This window comes from Trachemys scripta, chromosome 3, assembly GCF_013100865.1.
Source record: "Trachemys scripta elegans isolate TJP31775 chromosome 3, CAS_Tse_1.0, whole genome shotgun sequence".
Lineage (NCBI taxonomy): Eukaryota > Metazoa > Chordata > Testudines > Emydidae > Trachemys > Trachemys scripta.
Genome location: NC_048300.1, coordinates 31,209,740 through 31,234,842, shown reverse-complemented (window position 1 = coordinate 31,234,842; position 25,103 = coordinate 31,209,740). Strand labels below are relative to the sequence as shown.

The 25,103-nt window shown below is 42.4% G+C and overlaps 1 protein-coding gene across 3 annotated transcripts in view; it reads left to right on the top strand.

The window, feature by feature from the left end:
• The window catches only part of ASB3 (ankyrin repeat and SOCS box containing 3), a 154,088-nt gene that overhangs the window by 121,502 nt on the left and 7,483 nt on the right, over nt 1-25,103 (top strand). The window lies entirely within an intron of this gene.

The following is a 25,103-nucleotide window of genomic DNA, read 5'->3' as shown; positions in this document are numbered from 1 at the left end:
TGTGCACCGATGTTCCCTCTAATTTTTTCCATGCAGGTGCGGAGTGAATTTTGTTATGTGCACCAATATCGAGGTAATGTGCGGATGTGCGCCACCAGTAGAAACAAAAAGCCTAGATATAATATATATTTTTTTAAAAGTTATCATAGGGATAATTACTCCAGCCAGGACAGGTTAGACATTTTAGAACTCACTACCCAAAGAATTAAATTTAAGCATAAGAGAAAAATAAAATCATGAAATGCATAGACCAGTCAAAAAACTGAAATAACAGTACTTTGAAAGAATAAAATGACAGAGAACATATGTGCATTGCAGGAAGTACCAAGAAGTAACAATAACAACAGCAAAACAAGTATGTGTTGGAAAGGGAGTGTGAAAGAGACTGTGTGTGTGTGTGTGTGTGTGTGTGATAGATAGAGACTGTGTGTGCACACAAGTGTGTCAGAGATAGACAGACTGTGTGTGTGTGTGAGAGAGACAGAGACAGACTGTGTGTTTGTGTGTGTGTGTGTGTGTGTCTCTCACACACACACACACACACACACACAGAGTCTGTTTCTCACAGAGACTCTGTGTGTGTGTGTGTGTGTGTGTGTGTTGGCTGCTGGGGAAGCCTATGAGAGACTGTGCACTGTCTCTCTAAGGCACCCATCAGGAAGGTCAGACCTCAGCAGCTGAGCTCTCCTGCTCCTGAGTCCTGTCCCCTCTTCCCTGCTCTGCGGAGATAGGGTACAGGGGGAAGGGGTCACCCTGACATCAGGGCCCCTTCCTCCCCTTCCCCCGCTCTGCACAGCCAGCAGGAGGGTCCCAGGGGCTCCAAGGCAGAGGGCAGGAGCAACACAGCTGCAGAGCAGTGGAGGGAGAGGCACCTGAACACACGCCACTGTGCGCCATTCTGCTAATCAAGTGTGCGGCACTTGCTTCACTCCGGGGCAGCTGCACAAGGGAACACCGGTGTGCACCACATCTTAATAGAAACAGTTTCCTGGATCACATCCATTCCCTTTCACAATTGTGCAGCCCATTTCCTGCACCTGTAAGTGATCACATATGCCCAGTGGCAACACAGCAATTGTTTATATGGAAAAGTAAGAATAAAGTATTATGTGGTTTTTAGCTGTCTTTCAATGAAATTTAGCAGCTGGAAATAGGAGGCAATTGCCAGCCAGCTCCATCTCATTGTGGATCCCAATAATTGCTCTATAGACCACCAATGGACCAAAGACCACAGGTGGAACCTATGCTTCAGAAACTCGTCAGCTTTGGTTTTAAACTCAAAGCATTGTTAAATGTGAAATAGCGGGTAATTAAAAACAGAAGAGGCCAAATGTAAAGTAAGCTGATAATTGGAATAAAAATATATCCTTTTTACATTATGCTTGTATTGATATCCTTCAAATGCCAAAATGATTGTGTTTTTAGTAATGTAGAGTGCAGATGTGTGTTTGATAAAATGGTAAAACAGTGTAACACAAATGCATTATTGTGCAGACCTCACCAGTCAAAACTTTCTGTCTCCTGGCTTGTATTTCACATATGCCCCTAACAGGTGAAGTGGAACAGGTGGTAATTGCAATTGGAACAATGAGATTCATGAATAATATGTGTTTGTCTCTCTTATCAGTCAAGGGTTACATAACGTTTTATTCACTGGTTTACCATTTGGATGATAAAGCCCATCATGAGTCAGTAAAAAATGCTAATTTTCACTCTGCTTAGAAACAAGACAAAGCATGTGGAGAAGAAGGTATATGTGGTAACCTTATAGGCCAATTATTTCATAACTATAATTAATACGAAATTCTGAGGTTAATATGCATGTTTGGATCAAATAATGTGAACTAATTCAGAGGATCACTCTGCCAAAAGAATTAATAAATAGAGGTTAGTTTGTTAATAGTATTTTCCCTCCCAAAGTGCATACAGAACTAAATCTCAGGATTTGAGCCCCCTACTCCCCTCTCAAGTCCAATTTTCAGAGTGGTGGCCATGTTAGTCTGTATCAGCAAAAAGAACGAGGAGTACTTGTGGCACCTTGGAGACTAACAAATTTATTTGGGCATAAGCTTTCATGGGCTAAAACCCACTTCATCAGCTGCATGCAGTGGAAAATACAGTAGGAAGATGTATATACACAGAGAACATGAAAAAATGGGTGTTGCCATACCAACTCTAACGAGACTTATCAATTAAGGTGGGCTATTATCAGCAGGAGAAAAAAAACTTTTGTAGTGATAATCAGAATGGCCCATTTCAAACAGTTGATAAGAAGGTGTGTGTAACAGTAGGGGAAAAATTAGCATGGGGAAATACTTTTTACTTTGTGTAATGACCCATCCACTCCCAGTCTTTATTCAAGCCACAAATACTCCTCGTTCAAGTCCAAATGTTACCTTAAATTTCTAATTGGGCTGACTTCTGTCTCCCCTTCCATTTCTGTTAGCATGTAAAATGGAAAAAAATCCATTTGCCAAGGCCAAAGTCTGGTAGATTCTGAATTTCAAGACCCTAAATCCAAAGAAACTGCCTCATGGCACCTTGTCACTGCTGAGCATTTTGAAATATGAGCACTTATGATGCTCCCATACATTTCTTCAGCTGGATTACCTTCAATCCTTGGAATCCATGCCAGGTAATGTCTTAGAGTGGTTCATCATGGGTGAGCATGTCATGCTCTATGTTCCAGAAATATGGAATGGTATATGGAGTGACATGTACATTGAAACTATCTTCATGAAGTGTGCCATGGTGCTATCATTTGGATTACTCTGAAACCAGAAACTCTCAAGAATTGGGCTCTTAGCCTCCACATATGCAGTTGCCTGGTAGAAGACACTGCAAACTTAAATGACACCTATCAAGCACAAATACAAGAGATCCATAAAGAAGAAATGAAGTCAAGAATTACTACAGATACATAGCTCTGGATTCCTACTAATGGCTTCTCTATCCATTGCATTGATCTGTTAGACCTCCCACTAAGCACCCAGAGCAATAATAAATGTTGTCAGTGGCTAAGTGGCACTACCATCAGTCAGTGTGGATGATGTACTTACAATTCGAATTGCCAAATGGAAGAATTTGAATGTAGCTGTCCCCACAGGGTTCTGTGATGAAATACCAAGGAAAGTAGAGATACTGAAAATGACAACAACAACAAAAAGCATATATAGGTTGACCCAGCAAAGGTATTTGACTCTAACCTTATCTATTCAAGAGTGATAGGCCTACAAACCAGTTCATGAGAGATTGACGACAAGCATATTTGATCACATGTATTGGCTCCTGTACCAACATCAGTGTTCAATGACTGGTTTCAAGTCTAAAAAAGCAGCTGCAGACAGTGTTGTCAACTAGACATATTTCACAAGAAGTCACCTGCACAGTCACTGACAGTTCCACAGTTCTTTGGCCAGCAAGTAGTATCATCAAGAACTTTGACCAATTTCAGAGTCTACACTCAACACAAGAAGGCAGCAGATATGTATACAACCTTGTCTTTGACAGGTACAAAGATATGAGCGCAAAGAGTGTCACAAGATCTAGCAGAGTTACAAAAGCAACCAGAATGCATCACTTGAGTACAAGTGCACAGGTATCTCTACAGAAAGTTGTCTTGGTGTGTACTGAAAATAAGAAACAGTTGATTTGATATCATTTGTTAAGAACTCATTCAAGACAAGAAGTTTCACCAATGACACATTCTATATCACAAGCTAGACATCACAGGGAGAGACAACAAGCCAGCTGAAATAAAGCAGGAAAGTGTTGTGATTAACAGAGAAGATATGGCCACTTTGCACGAGGAAGTGACAACGTTCTTGTATAAGAAATGGTGATGATTACAAAAGAGAAACTAGTGGGAATATCAGTATTATTGAATGACATTGACATATTTTTCGTACTCTTGCACCATTATCTTGAACAGGGACTAACATCTTTAGTGATTATGGAACCCCCAACCCAACCGAGTGCTGTAATACATATCCATGCTACCTCAGAGCAACACTTGAGTATTGTTCCAGGACTGTTAGCTGACCATGCGCTCTCAGGCTGTGATACAGTAACTTCCTGTTTTGACCTCGACAAAGGCACTGTGTTGAAGATTCTGTAAGCTGGATACTCCCTCTCTCTGCTGCATGACATCAATGCAGCAATGCTTGGCTACATGGTACAGACAATTAAATTGTGCCATCATGGCAGAAATCGTGGGCAGGGAAAATTGGCAAAAGTATCATGTCAATGCCAAAGCTGAAGCATTTATAGAAAATGTAAAACTAGCTCATATTCAGGCATTTATGTGGAAAAGTGCTGTGGATCTTCTAGATGCACTGCCACTTGATCCACTGCAGTATGGATGGATACACAATGACAGTTCCAAGTCTTTGTTTCCAAAAACTGTACAGACAATGTTTAACTTGCTCCTTTAGATATTTTGAAGTTAATCAAGTGCTCCTGTGAGAGTGATGCACCTTGTAAATGAGATGTGTTTGTTGTGACAGTGCCAAACTGCCAGGCACCACATTCTTTGGAATGGGAAATGGCAAGGGAGGATGAAATGTCAATATTTCAAAATGCTCAACAGTGTCATCAGGCAGATTCTTGTGATGGATGGTCTTTAGATACTGAATCCAGAAAAAAACCTTGTGTGGATCCTAAAGGTTGACCAGAATAGCTGCTGGACTACCAAGGAGAGTTGTACATATGAACAACTGACAGAACCCACTGTGCTGTTCCACAAGCAGCCCCAAAAGGGCATCCTTTGTAGAAAAAGTGGGGATGGCTGAGCAGTACCCCTATGGCCCACTCCCTGCTGCTTATTCTTCACTTAGCTTGTGGTAAGTCCATGTAAGAGTGAGTTCTTACATACTCCACCCCCCAGACAAGTAGTAGCTGGTACAGGCCAATTGCACAGTCACAAATCCAAAGAGCAGTAGATAGGCAACAGTGACAGCAGCAGCAGCAGCACTTACCTTTTACAATGAGCAAGGTACCAATACAGCATCCCCCGACTGAGCTGGTCAGGCGTTTAGCTTGCAACAGTGGTAAAAGTGCACTCCCTCTATTCCAACCAAAGAAAAGGGAGTTAGTTTATTAGTCACTGGTACATGCTACTCATCTCTCTGCTGCTACAGTTTGTTATGAGTGAGACAGCTGCCATACAACGCAGCCCCAGTTCCCAAGGGAGATGACATATATTGGCACATCATGAGCGTGTAGGTAGACAGTTGCAGAGAACTTGAGTCCAGTGCTGCAAATTCCATGCTACAGGAGCAAGGAGGTGAATGTTCCATACCACCATCTCCAACTACAGCTGTGAAAAGTTAGCCTTCATATTAGCACATAACAAGAAAGAAAATGCAGTGTGATAAACCCAGCCAGCATACAACAGATCGAGTCTAAGAAAATATGCTCAATACACCATCAAAAGACCCTGATTATCTCACAGGAAGGCAGCCCAGAATATGAAACAAAAGCCACACATCTGCAAGGTAGCATGGCTACAGGAATTTCATAAACCATCCCACAGCTGACCTGGAAAATCTACCCCCTACATTACTAGGAGGAGACTTAGCAATTTTCAGCCTGCACCGCCGTCTCTTCCTGGAAAATCTACTGCCAGGAGCAGATGGGGGTGCAGGCTGAAAATTGCTAAGTCTCCTCCTAGTACCGTACTGCGGAGCAGATGCCAAAAAGACTAATAAAAATGATCCCACCTTCCAGCTGAACTTGCAAAGCACTATTAGCACCTATAGGCCTGAGTTCACAAAGCAGTAGCACACAGCAGTTCATGGAAACAGACACATAACTATCCAGCTGACTTGCAGCTGTAGTCAGAACTAGTGTCATCACCATGTTACTCGCCAGAGCAGCATTTCATAAGCACATTCAGGCATGGCAACAATGGGCTGGACTATTGTTTGTCATATAAAAAGACCTGCTCTTTCACCCACCATCTCCGAAGGACAAGATGGAGAATGGAAATGCTGGCAGATGAGGGTGATAATCTAAAGATGCTTCTGTCATGTTGCTACTGCTGATGTAGCTAACATTGTACAGGCTGCTATATAAGATGTATTATACAAGTAACTGTCCAAAGGCCTAGACTGCCCCTCCAAGATCATTTCACTTGTGATTATGCAAAGTAAATATATTGACAGAATAAAGCAAAATTTCTGAATCATAACATACAGTGCTTTCTTATATTGTGTTTCAAAGTCTCTGTACATTCTGCGCATTGCAGGCTCCATTGTGTTAAACTGTGGCGTACTAGTTAAACTGAGGCTATTGCAAAGATTCTCATGTGTCCATTGTACTAATGCAAATATATCTGGGAATGTCACACATGTTTGAGACCACCCATTCTTATTACACTACATGTTGGTTTCCTAAAACACAAAGCACAAATGAGGTTCAATCTGCTTCTGATGGGGTTCTGTTCTGTTCTGCTCAGGCTATGGTGACGTGCTCAGGGCAGACAGAGGAAAATTATGGTTAAATTACCACTAACCTAAGGAAAGGAATAGGACTAAAATATTAGGCCACATTTTTCATGCAAACAGCACCATAATTTAGGAGGGTTTGGATGTCCTGGGAAACTGAAAAGAGAAATGAGAAAAGGAATGTGTTACAAGGAACTCCCCAAAAATCTTTTTACAAATGAATGATGTCAAAGCAGAAACAAACAGCTTGCAGCAGCACTGGTCTCTATTCAAACTGGCCCACACAGCTATTGTCACTACAGGGAATTGTTACAACATGTCCAGTGTGCACATGTGTGCAAACAAAGTGCTGATAAGAAAGCCCAAGTGTTCACTTACAATAACACTGAGTCTGCAACGTGCACGTCAGTGGTGTTTAAATACAAATTTAGAATATTACTCCACTTCATCTTTCTGTCTATCCATCCGCTACTTATATTCCCTCATCACTGTTGTATCTGAGGCCTTGGTGAGTGGAATTTGAGAGAAAGGGGTGGGGTGTTACCTCGTAGCTTAACTCCGTAACTACAGAGCCATAATGTGCTATCAGGAAGCCATGGGATCACCATCATACCACTACTGTGAGGAAATATAGATGGTATCTATTTATTTCACTGTGTCAGTTTAACCTGTCATTACTTCTATGGACAGGTGGAAAGATTTTAAAAATAAACAATTTATTCATGCTTTGTAAGGACATTAAAAAAGCCTCCCTAAAACCAGACAAAACTCCTCCCAGATATGGTTTTGTAACACTGGTCTACAATTTTTGAGAAGTCGTCTGCTTCAGAGATAAAATGTGCTATTTATTATGTATTTTGATGTGCTGAATTCAAATATGACAATTAAAACAACTGATTGGCTACTGTTTCTAAGATATTTAAGTTTTTACATTTTATGTCTATGTATATTGTGTAGATAGTAGAGTTTTAATCATAAATTGTAAACCTAGGTCTTTTCATGTGTTTATGGTTGCTTTACATGATAATATTTCACCTGTCCTGTTTATGTAACACTTTAAAAATCAGCAAAAGGGTTATAGAAATAAAATTTATTATGAAACAAAAGGCAAAAACCTATTATGTACATAGTTTAGTTCTATTCAGTGTCTACTCGGCGCTTCTTGGCTTGTCTCTTGTATTCATTAAATGGAGCATCTCTTGTCACTGTCCAGCAATAGTCTGCTAGCATTGATGGGCTCCATTTGCCCTGATAGCATTTCTCCATTGTTGCAATGTCCTGGTGAAATCGCTCGCCGTGCTCGTCGCTCACTGCTCCGCAGTTCGGTGGAAAAAAATCTAGATGAGAGTGCAAAAAATGTATCTTTAGTGACATGTTGCAACCAAGGCTTTGGAATGCCTTGAGGAGATATTCCACCAACGACCTGTAGTTGTCTGCCTTGTTGTTTCCGAGAAAATTTATTGCCACTAACTGGAAGGCTTTCCATGCCTTCTTTTCCTTGCCACGCAGTACATGATCAAATCCATCATCTCGAAGAAGTTCACGAATCTGAGGACCAACAAAGACACCTTCCTTTATCTTAGCTTCACTTAACCTTGGAAATTTTCCACGGAGGTACTTGAAAGCTGCTCGTGTTTTATCAATGGCCTTGACAAAGTTCTTCATCAGACCCAGCTTGATGTGTAAGGGTGGTAACAAAATCTTCCTTGATTCAACAAGTGGTGGATGCTGAACACTTTTCCTCCCAGGCTCCAATGACTGTCGGAGTGGCCAATCTTTCTTGATGTAGTGGAAATCTCTTGCACGACTATCCCATTCGCAGAGAAAACAGCAGTACTTTGTGTATCCAGTCTGCAGACCAAGCAAGAGAGCAACAACCTTCAAATTGCCACAAAGCTGCCACTGATGTTGGTCATAGTTTATGCACCTCAAAAGTTGTTTCATGTTGTCATAGGTTTCCTTCATATGGACTGCATGACCAACTGGAATTGATGGCAAAACATTGCCATTATGCAGCAAAACAGCTTTAAGACTCGTCTTCAATGAATCAATAAACAGTCTCCACTCATCTGGATCGTAAACGATGTTGAGGGCTGCCATCACACCATTGATGTTGTTGCAGGCTACAAGATCACCTTCCATGAAGAAGAATGGGACAAGATCCTTTTGATGGTCACGGAACATGGAAACCCTAACATCACCTGCCAGGAGATTCCACTGCTGTAGTCTGGAGCCCAACAGCTCTGCCTTACTCTTGGGTAGTTCCAAATCCCTGACAAGGTCATTCAGTTCACCTTGTGTTATGAGGTGTGGTTCAGAGGAGGAGGATGGGAGAAAATGTGGGTCCTGTGACATTGATGGTTCAGGACCAGAAGTTTCATCCTCTTACTCTTCCTCGTCTGACTCAAGTGAGAATGATTCTGGTGCATCAGGAACCTGCAGTCCTTCTCCGTGGGGTACTGGGCGTAGAGCTGATGGAATGTTTGGATAATGCACAGTCCACTTTTTCTTCTTTGACACACCTTTCCCAACTGGAGGCACCATGCAGAAGTAACAATTGCTGGTATGATCTGTTGGCTCTTTCCAAATCATTGGCACTGCAAAAGGCATAGATTTCCTTTTCCTGTTCAACCACTGGCGAAGATTTGTTGCACAAGTGTTGTAACATATGTGTGGGGCCCACCTCTTGTCCTGATCTCCAATTTTGCAGCCAAAATAAAGGTGATAGGCTTTCTTAACCATAGTGGTTATACTGCACTTTTGTGATGCAAAAGTCATTTCACCACAAACATAGCAGAAGTTATCTGCACTGTTCACACAAGTACGAGGCATCTCTGCTCACTTTGGCTAAACAGAAATGTGTCCCTCTGCAAAATCAAACACTGACAAATAAGAGAGCACGACACTGTATGATTTCTAGAGCTGATATAGGGCAATTTGTTCAGCAGAGTGATGTAAGCTTCATTATGATTGCATCATCCACGACTTCTAGGAATAACATGATGCAATTCATACCATGTATGACGGAATACCAGCTTCAGATTGCATCATTCATTGTTTTGCCTAAAAAGCAAGTACTGTCCAAACCCAGTCATAGATTTATTCATAGATCCAGTCAAAGATGTATTTAAGTCATTTCTGGTTTAAATTGAGATCCCTTCCCTTTATAACTCACTTATCATCCGCCATTCCCAAGTCAAGGGTCGTATACACTGACCCAATAGCATATCTTGAAAACTAGAGCCAATCAACAATTTTGAGCATCATTTTTGTTCTCAGTGACCCAGAATTAGTAAAGTTTGACTACATTTATTTCAGAAGCATTTTGGCTGTAGAGCAGTGAATTAGCCCCATGCTTATGGTGACCATTCTGAGTTTTCTGGGGGAGGGGTATACACAAACAACTACCTGACGTGGTTATAGGGCATGTACCTAGATAGATAGTATGACTGACTGCTAATGTTAAACACTGAAAATTCCCCTCCTGGTTTTGGGCTGGCTGGATGTAGGGGTGATGATATAGATTATTAATACAACATAAGATTTGTGGCTTCTGCTACAGTGAAATCCTGTGTAATTACAGGCACCACTTATTATTAAGGTTGCCCAACACTTCCCATTATAACACCCTGTTTTCAGTTGCTTATAATTTTGCCAAACTTTAATTATTTGGGTTGACATTTTTCATTACATGTCTGCCTCAGGCTGTTTTTTGTTTGTTTGTTTGTTTTTAACCAGAATGGTTTAACCTTTTTCAAGAATAAGGTTAGGAAAAAATATGTTTTGCCCATGTGAGATTCTGGTGGCCTTTTCTTTGAACATCTCTAGTGCCCAATACTTTGGAGCAGGGTCTTGAAATATATCAGGAGGGTGGCCTTTATGTCAGGGATGAGCCTTTTGCTATGAAAATCTGCCCAAATTTGGCCAAGTTACAAGCCATTGCAAATGGTAGTTTGCACATGCTTAATAGAGCCTTCTTAGATTTTAGCAGTTTAATTTTCTGAAGATTCCATCTGCATTGGACATGTTCCAGCCTGGGACTAAGCAGGATTTTCCATGCAATTGTATCTCTGAGCTGCTGTGGGTCAGGTTGGGTCTAGACAGTTTGTCTCTGCTGTGCTCTCAGTGACCCTCTGCTGGGCCCAGCCAGGTTGGAGGAACAAGCTGCTTGAGTTGAATGCAGAGGGGTAAAAGCTGGACTTTTGGGAGTGATGGGGGATTTCATTGGGACAAGGAGTCTTCTGGGGGGATTGGGATTGGGGGTTCTGGTGGAAGGGGACTGGGAGTCGTGGTGGGAGATAGCCTGGGCACTGAAGCGGTATGGGGGCTGGCTTGACAAGGAGATTGGAACTGAGAGCCAGTGGGGCCTGGGAAGGGGGGAGGAGAGGCAGATCTGATAAGCAGCTTTAGGGGGAGGGCAGGAATGGGGCCTGGCTGGACAAAGACTGGGAATAGGAACAAGGGATTTTCCAGACTAAGGAAATGCAATAGATCTAATCTACCTGGATTCTAGTAAAGAATTTGATATGGTTCACCCCGGGAAATCATTAGTTAAATAGAGAAGATGGAGATTAATATAAGAATCAATAGATAGGCGAGGAACTGGTTAAAGGGGAGACTACAACAAGTCATGTTGAAAAGTGAACTGTCAGGCAGGAGGGAGGTTACTAGTAGAGTTCCTAAAGGACTGATTTTAGGACCAATCTTATTTAACATTTTCATTAATGACCTTGGCACAAAAAGTGGGAGTGTGCTACTAACATTTGTGGATGATACAGAGTTGAGAGGTACTGCCGATATGGAGGAGGACCAGACCATGTACAAGATTTGGACAAACTTGAAAACTGGAGTAATAGAAATGGGATAAAATTTAATAGTGCAAAGTGCAAGCTAATGCAGTTAGGGACTAACACCACGAATTTTTGCTATAAGCTGGGGATTTATTAGTTGGAAGCGACAGAGGAGGAAAAAGACCTGGGTGTATTGGTGATCACATGATTACAGGATGATTATGAGCTACCAATGTGATGCAGCTATGAAAAAGGCTAATTCAATCCTAGGATGCATCAGGCAAGGTATTTCCAGTAGATATAAAGTATTATTGCCATTATAAGGCATTGGTGAGACCTCATCTGGAATACTGGGTGCAGTTCTGGTCTTCCATCTTTAAGAAAGATTAATTCAACTGATGATCAGAGGAATGGATAATATATTTTACAAGAGGAGACTCGAAGAACTTGGCTTGTTTAACCTAACCAAATGAAAGATGAAGGGAGATATGATTGCTCTCTATGAATACATCAGAGGATAAACACCAAGGTGAGAGAGGAGTTATTTAAGTTAAGGACCAATACTGGCACAAGAACAAATTGATATAAACTGTCCATAAAAAATTTTAGGTTTGAAATTAGATGAAGGTTTCTAACCATCAGAGGAGTGAAGTTCTGGAACAGCCTTCCAAAGGATGTAGTGGGGCCAAACAACGTAACTTGTTTTAAGCCTGAGCTTGATAAGATTATGGAGAGGATGGCACAATGGCACTACCTGCAATGGCATATGGCTCATCCACAATTGCTATAAGCAAATATCTCCAACGGCCAGAGATGGGACACTTGTGGGGGAGAGCTCTGAGTTACTACAGAGTATTCTTTTCCCTGTGTCTGGCTGGTGTGTCTTGCCCACATACTCAGGGTCTAACCGATTGCCATATTAGGGATCAGGAAGGAATTTTCCTCCAGGTCAGATTGGCAAAGATCCTGGAGGAGGTTTGCCTTTCTCTGCAGGGTGGGGCAGGGATCACTTGATAGTTTGAACTAGAGTAAGTGGTGGAGTCCTGTGACTTAAAGTCTTTACATCAAGATTTGAGGACTTCGGTAACTTAACATAGGTTATGAGCCTACTACAGGAGGGATGGATGAGGTTCTGTGGCTTGCAATATGCAGCTCAGACTAGAAGATCATGATGGTCCCTTCTGAAAGATGGTAGAGCAAGGTAACTGGGACTGTGATGGGAGTCCAGAGGACTGAGAGGGACAGAGCAGAAGGGGCCATGCTTTGGGGAATAGGCTGGTCCCCTAGAGCACACACCACTCCAGAACCTGGAATGGAACCCAAGATTCCCAAGTCTCACCATTCCTCTGTTGTCAGCAAATATCTGCAAAACCTACTGGCAACACATGTGTCTCACCCCCTCTACTGCTGGGCTACACAGAAGATGACCGCCTATTGCTGCTGTCAGTTACTCCATTAGCTTAAGTGGCAGAAGTTTGGGCAGTGGAGCTAAAGGTCAATATGAGGCCAAAAGATGGAATTTCTGTGTTTTCAATTTGCTTTTTTAAAAACACATGCAAAAACTATATTAAAAGAAATGCCCCCTGAATAAGAACCCTAAATTAAAAGAACTTTAAGGTTGCAAAATCAAGCACTCAAATATTAGGAAATACCACAACTGAGGTTGCTTGTACAAATCTGCATAATCGTGTGGCAGTATCGCTACATAAGGAAGGATTCCTCTTCCACTTCGCACTCTCCTGTGTGATTCTCCCCCCCTCCCCAGTTATTAAAAGAGCAACGAAGGCACCCAAGCAGTACCAATGCAGAAACTAAAACCACAGAAATGTACCATAATATATATGCTACATAAAAAAGCAGCCATGGACAGCAGATACAAATAAAACCCAAGCTCCCCCACACCACCACCAATCACAAGAAACAATATTAACCCTGGGGAGCCAATAAAAAGCCACATCTGTTTTTACTGATTTCCTTTAGAACAACTCCACTTGAAATTAATATTGATCCTCAAAATTGGCCTGCGCTTTTCACTAGCTGCAAAAGATGATTTGCATCACAAACTACCAGAAACTGTAGAATTACAGACGCATCCTTTTACAATGTGATTTTACTCTGTGGGGAAACTGCAATGAGAGCAGTTTTACTACAACAGGAGTAACCATAAATATTTTATGTGCAATTCAGCCTTGGGAGGGAAAGTGGGAGAAGGGAGAACCTCTACAGAAAGAATTGTACCTTTTCAAAGTGTGTTGGGTAGCAGTTCCATTATGCGCTGGAAGCATGGATGTCAAGTGTGATTGATTTCTGTGCCTGCAAAAACAAAAACGTATAAAAATTCAAATGGCATTGGCCCATGCACCAAGCTGAACAAATTGAACATGTCAGTAGAATATTTAGGGACAAAAGAAATGGGCTTGTCCAGAGGCCCAGGGCTGGGTTAAGACATAGGCACTAGTGGTCCATGCCCATGGCCCCAACTTGGTGGAGTCATGAGATTATATCAGAATCACATCTTTTGCTTCCTTATATAAGTTTCTAGCCATCACAGAAAAGCTTGACAATGTGCCCAGAGTGTAACCAATTCAGCTGCCTGAGTCTGCAGAGAGAATGATACAATAGCTCTGGGAGGGGAACTGCCTCATGCAGCCTGCTAGGGTGTTAACTCCAGGGCTCGCTGTTCTGTAGTGCGCCCATCAGCCCTCCCCCACAGTGGTCACTGTGTGGCAGGAGGAATAAGTGCCGCAGGACTGGAATACCCACCCACCCAGATATACCCTGGCTACTAGAATAACTAATGGTGAGCTTCTTTGTTGCAACCCCTGCCTGACTGGGCCTAGGGTGAGGATCCCTGTGGCCAGCTCTGCTGGTTCAGAGCGGAAGAGATTCCTGCTGTTGCGCCTGGGAGGCAGAATGGGGGTGGGGGGTGGGGTGCCATCCAGCTGCAGCTACTTGTTTGGCCGGGGAGGGCAGAATGTGTGTGTGGGGGAGGACCCCCTGCTGCCACCACTCCAAGGGGCGTGGGGCCAAGTTGCATGGCGATAGGCGGAGTCACTAGACCCTGTGTCGTGCTATATCGAGGTTCCTGAATGCTTTGATCAGGCCCTGACGAGTTTAGCGTCATCATTTTGTCTCATTTGTTGTCCTCCAAAGGTTCATTGCCAGCACTAGCTGATCATTTAGATCTTGGATGACTATTACCTAGTTATCAATATGGACAATGATATTTTTCATTTCAGAGCTGCTCTGGCAAAGTCTTTAGACCATCAGCAGAGCATTTAAAATCTAATACAAGTGCTGTTACTAGTTCAGTAATAAAAATGAAACAGGTTGGTAGCCATTCAAGTTGCACACTATGAATTTTATTTAAGTCTGGGGTCTTGTTAGGATGCAGGAGCTGTTAAATATGTAACTCCTTCTAGGCTCCAATGCCAGTGAATTCAATGGGAGGCTCTTCATTAACTTCAGTTTGGCCCATAGAGAGGAGGGCAAGCCCCTCGGGGCTAATTCTTCAGGCGTTACTCATTGACTTCAATGGGAGTTGTGCCAAGTAAGGACTGCAGGATTTGGTCTTGTGTGCAGGGCCGGCTCTAGGTCTTTTGCTGCCCCAAACAAAAAATTTTTTGGCTGCCCCCCTCCCCATACCAGTGCCCTCCCCCACCCGCACCCCCTGCCGCCCCAGCCCTGGGCTCTCTCTTTCCCCCCCATCTGCACCCCCTGCCGCCCCAGCCCTGGGCTCTCCATCCCACCACACCCGCACCCCCTGCCGCCCCAGCCCTGGGCTCCCCCCACCAGTGCTGACTCCACCCACTTCCCACTTGCCTCCAGCCGGTCCGGCGCTGGCAGAGTCGGGATAAGCAGCGGGGCTCCCGGGCCGTGCCTCAGCCCAGGGTCCCTCCAGCCGGGGCTTCCACCTCCAGGACTGGCCGGGACCCAGGAGGGCAGAGCCGGGGGGACTGCCCCAGCAGGGGGCTGAGGAGCTGGGGCAGGGCAGGCCCAGAGGGAGCGGAGCGCCAGAGAGCGGGACGCGGGCCCCGCACGGCAGCGCCCTGCCCTCTATGGCCCCGCTGCTGCTGCTGCTTCTGACCACCCTGCTGCAGCCCCTGGGCGACTCGGGCCGCTTCGCCCAGCCCCAGCTGTGGCGCTGCAGGGGCAGTCACCCTGTGGCACCTGCAGGCAGTTCCGTGTGCCCTGTGGGGTGGACCCCAGCCAGAGTGTCCCCTGCTCGGAGCCCGCCTGGCCCAAGGTGCGGGCGCTGATCCCCCGCGGCTGGTGGTGCGAACCGCAGCGGCCCCGGGGCACCTCCAGTGCACGATGTGCTGCTGCTGCTGCCAGGGCTGGTTCTAGACTTTAGCCTCCCAAAGTAAAAAAAAAAAAAAAAAAAAGATGGCCGGAATGCCGCCCCTGAAAATGTGCCGCCCCAAGCACGTGCTTGGTTTGCTGGTGCCTAGAGCCGGCCCTGCTTGTGTGCAATGGGGATAGGATTGTACTTTCAGTTTTGCAGTGGCTGTCCCACAGTCCTTCCACAGGAGATTAGAATGAATGGAAATCTTATAGTCTTTAGGACATAAATGCAAGACTTTTTTCTCTGCCACAGCTTCCACACTAACAATAAAAATAAAATAGATGGGAGGGAACCAAAGATTAACATCAATTAGGTGACATGGTTAACCCAAATGCATCCTGAAGCCACAGATATGAGTTCAGTATAGACACATTATCTAGAAAGATAGAGTAATGCTGCTTTTCAGCATAATTAAGACTCATTTGGTCACAAGGGAATATGCCATGGAGAATGACTGCTCTCTGCTGTACCTCTTTCACCTCTCTCATTCTGCCCCTAATTCTTGCAGAGCTCTAATCAAATGAAGTCAAATGCAGATGTTTCTGTGCTGAAACATCCGTACAATCCTCGGGAGCAGAAGGAGCACACTACAAAAAAAGCTCTTCCCTGCTCTGCATCTGCCTACTCAGTTCAATTTGCATCATCTGGGACATGAGGGCAACACCAGGGCACTAAGATCTTTAACTGGACCACATTCTTTAAAATTGCTGGAGTAATATCTCCCTGCAACTCAAATATTTTACATTTTGTATAATTATTTGCTGGTGGGAAAATACACATTTTATATCTTGGGATGGAAATGAAGCTTCTGAGTGACAAATGACAAGAAATGCACTTAAACTACAGCATCACAGAGCTCTCATTTGGAAAGCATAGGGTGGCCAAACAATGTTCTTGGGGTAGAGAGATGCTCGGAGTGTTTGGCCTGGGAATAAACTCTATGAGCTCTCAATTTTGAGTCAATAAATGTCTCAGCCTGTGTCTACAATGACATAAGACTACTGTTCTCTAATGGAAAAAATATAATTCAACATAATTTAATCAGGGAAAAGAAAGGCTGCAGTTTGTTGACAACAGCTATTGATTGGTAATATAATTGAGGGCTTGTTGGAAAATTATTGAAAATTAATGACATAATTAGCTTAAAAAATCACTATTCCTTAAAAAAGAAATGGTACTATAATCTTTTTTTACTGATTTGTTATTTCCTTGCTCTTTCGAGGCCTTGATTTGACAACAGAGAAACTAATGTAAAGGAAGACTTTTGATGACTAAACAGTCACAGAACACAACAAGTATCAGGCTAAGATAGAGGGGGAAAAATCCTACCACCCAAAGGAGGCCACGAATCTTCAAGGAAGGGGTGCAGAATGGATCATGAATATTACTATAGCCTATAGACAGTAGTAGTAGTCATGGACTGGCTCCTTACCTCATGGAAACGACCGATAGAATTTAACTGAAAATTATATCTTTTTGATAGGTGCTTTGGACCATCCTATAGAATTCAATAGAGAATTCTACATTGCAGCAATATCCCTACTATATAAATTCTATAGGATGGCTCAAGTAATCTAAGGAAAAGATAAGGAATCTATAAGTTAACAAAGCAGTTTCTAAAGAACCGCATTACATTTCTATAGAACACTCCTGGTTTCAGAATTCTCAAATTCTAAAGGACTGTTCCATATGTGCATAAGTCTGTTTAGTCAGGGTTGGTGCAAAGGATGAGGATTTCACCCCTAGATAGCTGTGGAAGTCATCTATCTTCAAGGAACTTATCTATAGAGCTCTGCGTGGATAAAAAATTTGTATCTGCACCCGATCCGCAAACAAGGTCTGTGGATATCCGTGGATATAAAGTGGAATCCGCAGATTTGCAGGGCTCTACTTATCTAACACAGGACAAACTCACCTTAACTTCCATATGAATTGGATCAACTCTAAATGTGCGTCTGCAGACATAATTTGCCACTGCTTATGCTCAGTACAGTTACCAAATGCTTGCAACTTTGTCTATTTGGTCTAACCACGTCACATCTCCATTTGTGTCTATTTGCTCCCCCTTCACCACATCAAACAAAAACTACTTGGCTTCACTTTTACAGACCTTCATGGCTTAGTTCTATCTACTGTTAAACACTATTGAGTTTCAAAGTAGCAGCCGTGTTAGTCTGTATCCGCAAAAAGAACAGGAGTACTTGTGGCACCTTAGAGACTAACAAATTTATTTGAGCATAAGCTTTCGTGGGCTACATCCCACTTCTTCGAATGCATAGAATATATATTGAGGAGATATATATACACACACATACAGAGAGCATGAACAGGTGGGAGTTGTCTTACCAACTCTGAGAGGCCAATTAAGTAAGAGAAAGAAACCTTTTGAAGTGATAATCAAGATAGCCTAGTACAGACAGGTTGATAAGAAGTGTGAGAGTACTTACATGGGGAGATAGATTCAATGTTTGTAATGGCTCAGCCATTCCCAGTCTTTATTCAAACCTAAATTGATTGTGTCTAATTTGCATATCAATTCGAGTTCAGCAGTTTCTCATTGGAGTCTGTTTTTGAAGCTTTTCTGTTGTAAAATAGCCACCCGCAGGTCTGTCATTGACTGACCAGACAGGTTAAAGTGTTCTCCCACTGGTTTTTGAGTATTATGATTCCTGATGTCAGATTTGTGTTCATTAATTCTTTTGCATAGAGACTGTCTGGTTTGGCCAATGTACATGGCAGAGGGGCATTGCTGGCACATGATGTCATATATCACATTGGTAGATGTGCAGGTGAATGAGCCCCTGATGTTATGACTGATATGATTAGGTCCTATGATGATGTCACTTGAATAGATATGTGGACAGAGTTGGCATCGGGCTTTGTTGCAAGGATAGGTTCCTAGGTTAGTGTTTTTGTTCAATGATGTGTGGTTGCTGGTGAGTATTTGCTTCAGGTTGGGGGGTTGTCTGTAAGCGAGGACAGGTCTGTCTCCCAAGATCTGTGAGAGTGAGGGATCATCTTTCAGGATAGGTTGTAGATCTTTGATGATGCACTGGAGAGGTTTTAGTTGTGGGCTGAAGATGACAGCTAGTGGTATTCTGTTATTTTCTTTGTTGGGAGGTGACTTCTGGGTACTCGTCTGGCTCTGTCAATCTGTTTTTTCACTTCAGCAAGTGGGTATTGTAGTTTTAAGAATGCTTGATAGAGATCTTGTAGGTGCTTGTCTCTGTCTGAGGGATTGGAGCAAATGCGGTTGTATCTTAGAGCTTGGCTGTAGACAATGGATCTTGTGGTGTGTCCTGGATGGAAGCTAGACGCATGTAGGTAAGTATAGCAATCAGTAGGTTTCTGGTATAGGGTGGTATTTATGTGACCATCGCTTATTAGCACAGTAGTGTCCAGGAAATGGACCACTTGTGTGGATTGATCTAGGCTGAGGTTAATGGTGGGATGGAAATTATTGAAATCATGGTAGAATTCCTCAAGAGCTTCCTTTCCATGGGTCCAGATGATGAAGATGTCATCGATGTAGCGCAAGTAGAGTAGGGGCGTTAGGGGAAGAGAGCTAAGGAAGCATTGTTCTATGTCAGTCATTAAAATGTTGGCATACTGTGGGGCCATGCGGGTATCCATAGCAGTGACGCTGACTTGAAGGTATATATTGTCCCCAAATGTGAAATAGTTGTGGGTGAGGACAAAGTCACAAAGTTCAGCCACTAGGTTAGCTGTGACATTATCAGGGATACTGTTCCTGATAGCTTGTAGTCCATCTTTGTGTGGAATATTGGTGTAGAGGGATTCCACATCCATAGTGGCCAGGATGGTGTTTTCTGGAAGATCACCGATGGACTGTAGTTTCCTCAGGAAATCAATGGTGTCTCGAAGATAGCTGGGAGTGCTGGTAGCGTAGGGCCTGAGGAGAGAGTCCACATAGCCAGACAATCCTGATGTTAGGGTGCCAATGCCTGAGATGATGGGGTGTCCAGGATTTCCAGGTTTATGGATCTTGGGTAGCAAATAGAATACCCCTGGTCGGGGTTCTAGGCATGTGTCTGTACAGATTTGTTCCTGTGCTCTGTCAGGGAGTTTTTTTAGCAGATGGTGTAGTTTCTTTAGGTAATCCTCAGTGGGATCAGAGGATAATGGCTTGTAGAATGTGGTGTTAGAGAGCTGACTAGCAGCCTCTTGGTCGTAATCCAACTTATTCATGATGACGACAGCATCTCCTTTGTCAACTATTGAGTTGTTGATCTCTGCCTCTGCTTTGCCAATAATGCTAGCCTTAGTTATGCATTAATCAAATTATCCCACAAGTGCCTTTGCTCTTTCTCCCACACTGCCCCCAATGCTTTGGAGGAGCTCCCCATAAAAATCTACAATGCTCCAATGCTGTCCTCCTTCAAATTTCTTCTTAAAATACACTTCTGCTTTGATGCCTTCAAAGCACCAGATAATGGCTAGGCTGCTGGTGTACTGTCATTTCTGCTTATCTCACTGATCAGTGCCTCATTGTTACCTTGTGCTCCCCCATCTGTTTGTTGCATCCACTTCTTGTCTTTCATCTTATACTTAGATTGTAAGCTCTTTGGGCAGAGGTTGTCTGAATGATATGAGTTAGTACAGCACTAACCTGTACTACTGCAATACAAATAAATACTAAAAAAAACCCCCAACATATTCTTTAGTATTTTGCAATCATGTAATAGTTGTACTGCCATGTTTTGGTCGATTTACTATAGAATGCTATAGAATTTACTATAGAATAAAGTGCCACCAGACTCCTTGTTGTTTTTATAGAATACTGTACGGTAATTTGGCTTTTTTTAAATTTAAGGTATTGATATTTGGTTTCAAGTCTAGAAAGAGGCCCCGGTGTTAAGTTGATAAGTGCCGAATGTATTTTTATTATAATTAATGTACTATAGTCTATTCTGTAAAATCTTTATTGTGCGAGATCTTGCTACAACTATCTGCCTTTCAATCTTAGCTGAGAAGTGGTATGATGCTGTAGGTTTTTCTGTCCAATCTACTTGTATCTATGGGTTTTCCATAGTGTTTCTTGCCATAGTGCAGGGGTCGGCAACCTTTCAGAAGTGATGTGCTGAGTCTTCATTTATTCACTCTAATTTAAGGTTTCGCATGCCAGTAATACATTTTAACGTTTTTAGAAGGTCTCTTTCTAGAAGTCTGTAATATATAACTAAACTATTGTTGTATGTAAAGTAAATAAGGATTTTAAAATGTTTAAGAAGCTTCATTTAAAATTAAATTAAAATGCAGAGCTCCCCGGACCAGTGGCCAGGACCCGGGCAGTGTGAGTGCCACTGAAAATCAGCTTGCGTGCCGTTGCCTATCTCTGCCATAGTGTTTCAGGCTCTGTTTCTGCACACATATGCCCTAAGGATATCTTTGACTTCTGTTGGGCTTCATACAGGTATAGGTGTGCATGCTTGTCCATCTGACTACCTTTTATGAGAACTATCAAATTTGTGGATTTAGCAAAGTGAGACTGTGTTTGGTTTTACTGTATTCTAAATTGAGCAAATCACAGGATTCATGACAGCCATAGCAAGGAGCCGGTCTTAATCACTGCTGAATCAATGACATGTACATACATACATTCCATAGGCTGATGTCCTACATATTTTAGTCTGAATGGCATGCTAACATGTTGCCTGATTCTGGAACTACTCTGAAATTAATCAATCTTCTAAATTGACAGCAAGAAAATGAATTTTGAAGGTTTTTGTTGATGTTAGAACAAGGTTTTTAGGCACACCTGTTGACAATAGCAAACAAAGGATTTCAAGGTCCTTAAGAGCAGAATTGTGAATTTGAAAATTCTATTCTTGTATTTTCTGCCACACAACAGTAGTTAAGTTACAAAGTACAGAGCCATATAAAAGACTTGAGACCTTGACTTGTTTGACTGCCTTTCAGATCTGAATTTGGGGGAGGGAGTGATTGTCAAATTAATGCATGAATTTGCTGGCACTGTGTTTCTGGAAGCTTTTGCTTTTTACCTCAATGTAGTAGGAATTGCCAACAGAAAGAAAATATACAATCAATAAATATACAATAGCATCCAGGCTGCTCAAGGCCATATTTGGTACTATGTGGACCAATAGAATACTAATAAATGTATGTTCTACACTGGAAAAAAATTCCCTTATAAAATATGAATGAAAAGGGGAAAAATACAAAATATTTTAACAGCAGAGGGAGCTAGATAACCTTCTATTGGTAACAAGCACACACCACAGGCAAGGTTGATTAGGCACCCCGTGGAGATTAAGCATTGTTTGACAGTATATTGCACAATATGCATAAATACAGGTTCTATCATCAAATTATTTTATTAAGATAGCAATTGTTTTGCTATGATGGGAGAGAGGGGTTGCTTTTCAATTTACACTTTCGTGATACAGACCCAAGTGAAATCTTTCCAGAAACCTAGTGCTTGCAATGCGGGCTATTGGGCTAATAAAGTAAAATCTATGCAGCCAGATACAATGATGTATTTTGCTTCTGCTGGATAATTGGGGATAAAGAGTGGTAACACTGAGAAGAAGTAGGCTAAACTCTCTTTTCCCTCTCCTCTCCTTTTCATGGCTGAAATTCACCCCTGTGCAAAAGGCTTGTTCAAGTTGCATGTGTAATCTAGTGGTCAGAGATAATTGTGCTATGTCTGACAATCTGCTTATCACAAAGCCTGGCTGGCTCTTTAGCTTGAACTGTAGAGGTTCAGGCTTTCAGCTCTGGACGTCCCTGTTTCAAAGGCTTGAATTATCCAAGATGGTGACCACCACACATGTATTATATAAGTTCTCAAAATTGGTCATGAGTGGTGCATAGGGCTCATGCTGGTCCTCTATACAAGGGGGGACTTCACTTTGTGTTTCAAATTTCATTAAACCTACATGAACTGAGCAGCATGTGAATTACCATCAAGAGAAATATGGCATTACTTAGCCATGGAAATGATGAAGGGGTGAAAATGGTGTGGTTGTGAAAGATGTTTGGATTCATTATAGAGGAGGCTCCAAAATGTGGCTTCCTGTTATAGGTTATTATTTCAAATCATGATTGCCAACCGTACCTAGAATGTTGAAACCGGAAATAGAAGTCCCACAATATCAGGCAACATTTGAAATTTTCCTTTGAAAAAAATCTATCTTATCAGCTGCACATAAAGAGGAAACCCTGACTTGCTGCTCAAGGGCTCTTTTAGGTCCAGATCAGCTAAACTCTCTGTATGTGGGGCTCCCATTGACTGCAATAGAAATTTTGGGACTGGAAGGATTGCAGGGCAAAGCCTGAAGCTATGAACACCATGGCTGCAACTTAGAAAAGCACATCAGCAAATGCTTCCATCTCTATTCAGCAAAGCATTTAAGCATGGGGTTATTTTAAAGCCAACTGGACCAATTCCACCTACAATGTTTATGGTGGATAATGGGAATTAAAGAGCATGATTTGTTTCCAAACACTGAGGTCCTTGAGTGCAACAACATCACAGGCATTGAAGATTTTATATGAGAGCACAGCTGAGATGGTGCAGCCACGGGGTTCATATGTCCGATAGTAGAATACCGAAGTTGTCTTTTATGGAGAATTGCAGATTGGAACTCATTTTAGGGGAAGACCGAGAAACATTCCAAAAACACTTTCAAGGCCAACTTCCAATCTTACAGTGTTGGCCTTAGCATCTGAAAGCTCTTATCCCACTTTTTGAGAGCTTGTGGATTGCTGCACTCAGTAAGGGACATGTGAGACATAAAGCTAAAAGCAGCCCACATTCATCTGCAATTGTTTTCACCTGTAGCACTTGCGGATGGGGCTGCATGTCTGAAACTGGTCTTTGGTCTCATTTCAGGACCCACACTATTAGTGAGGAAATTAATGTCAGAAAATAATGCATTCCCCCCCCCCACAACCCTGTTCAATGGATCGGTTTGAAATAGCTGTGACTATAAGCAGAAGGTCTAGCCACATACTGTAGTTACATAAGAATGCATCAAGGGCTCATTAATATTTCACAATGAAGTATTAAAATGAAACGCCAGCCTTTTAATGTGTTTAGCAATGGAAAAACTACAAGAAGGCAATCTAAGGGAAAGCATTAGTGCAGACTTCACATTTAAATAAAATGTAAGGCGTGAGCAATGGGAAAAAAAGAGATTAGAAAAAAAGGAAGGCAAGTTTCAGATTCTCTTCCTGGCTTTAACAGCTGTGCTTTTGTTTAAATTTATTTTACATACCGGTGAATAAAGCCAACTAATTATTGAATTGTGTGTATTCACTCAAGCCAAAACGGTCACATTTCGGTGCCTATATTTAGGCTCTATGATTAGATGCCATAACAAAAGAGGTCTGGTTTTCAGAGCCACTGGTTTCATTGGGAACTGTGGGTTCTCAGCAACTCTGAAAATGAGGCCATTTCATTGAGAAACCAATGGGCCAGATTGCGACCTCTTTACCCTCATTGTTGAACAGTGATTGAAGTCAATGGGACTATTCAGGTGAGTAACTGCTCACCAATGCGGATAAAGTCTCAGTGTGGATTTGGGTGCCTACAATAACTTTAGGTACTGAAGATTGAAAATGTTGGCTCTAGTCCTTTATAGGACATCAGGTGTAGTAGCGCAAAGCAGCTGTTTGCATGGAGAGCATTTACTGTTATTTTTTATTTGCATTACAGGTAAGTCTCAACTGATATCAGGGCCCAATTGTACTAGGTACAGTAAAAACACAGAGACAATTTGATTTAATGGATAAAGCATTGGACTGGGATTCAGGAGAATTGGCTTCTATTCCTGGCTCTGTCAGTGGCCTGCTGGGGACCACTGATGAGTCACTTCAAGTCTCTGTGCCTCAGTGTCCCCATCTGTAAAGTGGGGATAATAATACCTACCCCTTTGTAAAATGCTTCAACATCAGCTGATGCAAAGTGCTATAGAAGAGCTAGGTATTATTATTATTATTATATTATATTATTTTATTTTATTATAGTGAGAAATTTATAATCCAAGAAGAAGTTATAAACCAAACAGACAGAACATGAGAGTGGAAGCGGAGGTTAAATGACTTTTATCCAAGGTCACACAGCAGGTCAGGCAGAACAGAACTTAGTTCTTCAGAAGTCCAGTCTAGTGCCCTACTCACTAGACCACTGTGACATTCCCCAGGGTGCAATCCAGACTGCTGTGTCCCTTTAGCTTTCCAGCCTGGGATGCCTTTTACATGGCTTTGTCGGTGAACAACAAACCCCTCCAGGCTTTGTTCACTCACAGCCACCAGCATGTAAGGTCACTCCCAACTGAATGCTATGCCCAGCCATTGGTGAATTACATATAGGATTACACCCGCATATTCCTAGTCCCAGCCTTGCACCCAGAAATGTGCGTCTTATACTGCTCAGTAGTCCCCTGGACAGTGTAAACTCATAGATAATCCAACATTCCAACAATGGGTAATGTTTATGCACTAGCATTTTGTCCTAAGTAGAGGTTTCCTAAACAC